Source organism: Coptis chinensis, chromosome 6 (genome assembly GCF_015680905.1).
Source record: "Coptis chinensis isolate HL-2020 chromosome 6, ASM1568090v1, whole genome shotgun sequence".
In the NCBI taxonomy this organism is placed as follows: Eukaryota; Viridiplantae; Streptophyta; class Magnoliopsida; order Ranunculales; family Ranunculaceae; genus Coptis; species Coptis chinensis.
This window is the reverse complement of record NC_141461.1, coordinates 33,587,148-33,591,998: the sequence shown is the minus strand read 5'-3', so window position 1 is coordinate 33,591,998 and position 4,851 is coordinate 33,587,148. Positions and strand designations below refer to the sequence as shown.

Genomic DNA, 4,851 nt, shown 5'->3' with positions numbered 1-4,851 from the left:
AGTCAGCGTTGGAAAGTTCCGCAAAAATATACACGGAGCGATCAAGGCTTCTAACCGAAGCGCACTCCCTAAAAAGATCAGAACAATCGAAGCGCGACCACCCCTAAAACATCTGTAACTTCAAGTTACCGGAGCGACCAAGCGCCTAAGTGAGCGATTTGACCCCACTAAGCTAGAGTTTTCAGTTTCTACAGCTTTGATTCGAATTTTGATTTTTCAAGTTTTTCAGTGTTCTAACTTGTTATATACACTGAACACGCGTAAACAAGACGCTATTCATAAGCGAAGCAAGGACACAATCAGGTATTCCTTTCTTCCACACCTCACTTCTCCTGTTAGAGGTTTATACTAGAATATCAGAATAGTTTGGAGTGTTGATGTGTTTAGCTAAAATTGGTCTTAGCCTTGTATGAGATTAAGGTCTGGCCGAACAAAAATACCGAACGTAATTACACCACAACGTCAACAAACAAGTCTATCTAGTATACCACCCACTACACCTCTAGCTACTATTTCACACACACCACCTGACATAATGCCCGACGAAGGAGAGACTCCTCTCTCGGACTTTTATAAAGCCTTGAGCGATAGCCCAAAATCTTGCATCGTTCTAGCAGACCCAGTGGTGGATTTCCGAATCCCCCCAAATATTTTTAATTTGTTACCCGTTTTTCATGGATTAGACCATGAAAAACCTTATCAGCACATGCGTAGGATTGAACAAGTCCTAACAACATTCCACCATCCTACGGTTGGTGCGGAACAAATTAAACTAAGGGTATTCCCTTTCACCTTAGTCGATAAGGCGGCGTCTTGGTTAACTGCCCAAGCACCTAATTCTGTGGACTCGTGGGCTAAACTTGTTCAGCTGTTTATGGAACATTTTTACCCACCCCTAAAGACGGATGAGATGCTTTCCAAGATTTATTTCTTTTGACAAAATCCTCATGAATCATTTTCAGAGGCTTGGAATCGTTTCACCGATCTCCTTATAGAGTGTCCACATCATAACTTAGCGAAAGACACGTTAGTTCGTGCCTTTTTCAAAGGACTTCTACACCACCATAAAGAAGTCCTAGACATAATGAATGGGGGTAGTTTCTTAAGCAAAGGAGCCTCGGAGGCTTATAAATTTTTAGAGGATCAAACTAAAGCGAAATAACAACTGGGGGTAGTGATGATATCCACCGCTCGCTAGTTCATCAAATACGATTAAGGCCGCGGGATGTTTGAAATTAAACACGATCCCGAGCTTAAAACTCTAATCGAATCAATCACTAAAAAGGTAGAGGCCATTTCTGTTCAACAAAAGCCTATCCCCGTCATGAATGTAAATTCAAATCCATGTAGTTTCTGTTGGAGCCTTGAGCATCCCGACTTCCACTGTCCTATAGCCTATGAACAGGCTTGTTCCATTAATAGTGAACCTAACGCCCCTTGGAGACAAAATCCCAACTTCGGTTAGAGAAATAACCAACACATCACACCTCCAAGGTACAATAATCAATATGTTAGGCCAACGCACAGTTTTAACCAAGCTCCACCACGACAAGGACAGGGTCAGGGTAATTTTAATAATTATAACAACCAAGTGCAACCTCGACAAGGTCAAGCACAAGGTCAAGGTAGTTATAATAATTATAATGCTAATAGAGGTATCGTTCTGGTAAATAATAATTATCAAAATCCACCCATAAATAATTCACGCGAAATAGTTCCAGTCACACCACCTGTGACTACTACACCCACACAACTGGATCGTCTTGACACCTTCATACAAGTGAGCCAAAAACTTTTCCAAACCATGGCTCAATCTAACCAACAACTTCTACAATCCGTTAATAATTTAAGCCAACAGTTGGCTCAAGATAAATCCCAACCCAAAGGTGTGTTTCCAGGTCACGAAATACCTAATCCTAAAACAACAAACACAGCCTTTGAGGTAACCCATAATACTAGTAATGAATATGAAAATGTAGGTGAGCTAAAGGCCATCACCACTCTTCGTTCTGGCAGAGTGGTTGATAACAAAGTAACTATGCCTATAGTTACCCCACTAGTAGCCCCTACACCTGCTATTTTACTAGATACCGAAATAGAAACTGAAGAGCCTACCACTGTAGAGGTACCAGTTACAACACAACCTAAGAAACAGAAAGGCATGGTTAAACATCCAGGTGATACCATTGCTAAATATAGACAGAAACCACCGTTTCCACAAAAATTAGCCGTGTTAACTTGGGGGCCCAACCAGCGCACCGGCCGCGCGCAAGCACCATACCTTACCTTTCCCCAAACAGTCGTGTTCATCTTCCAAATCGCCATTAACGACCACCAAGCTCCAAACCTAAAAAAAAAAAAAAAAAAAACCTAATTAAACCCACGCCCACAATCAAATCAACTTCAAATCTTCTATAAATCCATCCACCACCACCTCCACCAAGTAGAAAAAAGGCAAAAACCACCGGAAATCTCAAAAATTGTGAACTGTCGCGCCACCACCGCGCCACCACCACGGTTTGTTTCAGTTGGTCGACTCAAATTCCAACACCACATCCCTTTTAAACCCCCACTACATTCCAAACTCTAAAATGGCTCAACAACGTCGAATCTTGCCGGAGCAAGCATTTACTGGCGACGAAATGATCAGTAGAGACTAGAATAGCTTGTGGTACTCGACTGAAGCCTTTTACCACGAAGACTTAGTCCGACGGTTTTACAACACGAAAGAGGTGGAGGGGACTAGAATTTTTGTTATGGTGGCAAAGAGGAGGAAGGAAGTAACTACTGGGTTGTTGGCTGAGATTCTAGGCATTCCGCCTAGAATCCATCTGGATGTCACGTTGCAGGAGTCCCAATACAATGGGATAGAGCCATTGATGAACGCGGATAGATTCATCGAAGGAACTACAATGCGAGATCGTATTGTGTTCGCTAGGCATCCCTCGAACCAACCACGGGGCCGCATTTCGATGGATTGGTCGGGCGCCCCGGCAAGGAGAAGGTCACGACATCGGTCCGAATCGCCTCCATATTTTATGGATACTCCGTGAGCGTAAGTACGAAGTTTTGTATCTTGGAGTTTTTGCTTAGCATGATTAGGAGAGTAGGGAAGGCTGTTGCACCTCTCCCCGTGTTGATAACCAAGATCATCATTGAAGTTGAGAGCAGCTCCGTCGATAGGTCTTACATCACCCCTCGCACCAAATCCTCGCATTTATAAGGAGTATGTCCAACGAGTTTGGAGGTTGCCTGAGGATAGGATAGAGGACGAGGAGTATGGTGGAAATGAGAATGCCGAGGAGGATGGGGGAAATGAGATTACCTCGGAGGATGAGGAGGACTTGACTTGTTTTGATGCGGATGCCCTGGAGAGGTGTTGGTCAGATGCAGAACGCATGGCCGTAATTCATCGTGGCATGCGTTCACTCAACACTATCTGCGAAGACCTCCGGACTCAACAGGCTACTATCCATCATAACTTCGAGATCCGATCCCAGCGGGAGGACGAGCGATGGGAACAAATGAGGGCCGAGCTAGAAGCTCAGCGCCAGTTCCGGGCCGACATGCTTGCACGATTCCCACCTCACGGGGATTCTCCTTCTGAGGACACACCATCGAGGCACGAGCGTCATCGCCGAAAGACGAATGGTGCTGGCCTATTGGGAGCTCAGGAGCTATCTCCTGACCGTGTGCCCTCCGCTACCAGTACCAAAGTAGTTAGGAATAGTACCGTTTGATGTTTATTTGTAGTTTCATTATTGTTATTTATTTTAATGTAAGTTTAATTCTGTAATTTGAATTTTGTAGTGAAATGTACTTCGAATGAAAATTTTAATATAATGAGGTTATTTTCATTGTGCGTGGTTGTTTAATATTGATCCCACCTTCCCAAATTGTTTGGGGTGGGTGTAACCATTCCCAGCATGATTTTTATATAACCCTTATTTTAGAATTTATTGCGGAGTCAAGGTGAAAATATGGCCGTTTAGGCAAATCTATGAATAAGTATATGAAATCTCGATTAAATAGGTAGATTCTATCCTAAATTCAACCTAAAAGATACTAGGTTTGTTTTAGAATAAAGGAAATGAGTTGTTTCCGTTTTCGGGTTTGGAAAGTTTAGGATTTCTGGAAACTACCGTAAAAACTTTTTGGCAACTTCCCAATCCGTTTTAGCAACTTTAAACCTATATAAACTTCATTCATTCTACACTCACAACTCACACTACACCTAACCTTCATCACTCACCTTTCACTCCCACGATTCCCACGTTTCGTCTTAATTTCCGATCTTTAGCACTTCGAAGCACGCCTGCGCCCCAGAGGAGCGCACTCGCACCCTGCAATTTTTTCAGAATTTTTGTCAGAGCGCACTCGCGCCTAAGGTGAGCATGACCCATGCTCAAACACTAGAATTCCAAAATCTTCAGAGCGCACTCGCACCCTGACTTCCGTGGACCAGAAAAATTCCAGTTTTCTGCGGGTAGTTTCCGGATCATTCGCAGCTATTCTAGAGCGTAATTTTGAGATGACATCTCCTACCTTGATAATGGAACAGTCTTTCGAAGATTTGTTCCAAAGCACTACTTATGGTGCTTGGTTTCGCGAGGTGATCACATACGTTGGCTGGGAACCGCTTATGGTAAGACCTGATGCACTTTATTCTCCAACACTAGCATCTTATTTTTACGATAACTGCATTTTCTTTGAGAGAGCAGATGGAGAACAAGTGTTCTCCATCAACATTGATAATGAACCAATGGAAATTACCAGGTTCTTGCTAGTATTTGTTCTTGGACTTGCTATGCCCGCTGAAATATAAGACCCATGGTGCTATTGGGTAGATAA

The 4,851-nt window shown here is 43.2% G+C and overlaps 1 non-coding gene across 1 annotated transcript; it reads right to left on the bottom strand.

Moving 5' to 3' along the window:
• Positions 1-910: 910 nt before the first annotated feature.
• Positions 911-1,014, bottom strand: LOC147492657 (small nucleolar RNA R71). Its single transcript, XR_015200619.1, has one exon. It is a non-coding gene; the product is annotated as a small nucleolar RNA R71 (small nucleolar RNA).
• Positions 1,015-4,851: the final 3,837 nt, after the last annotated feature.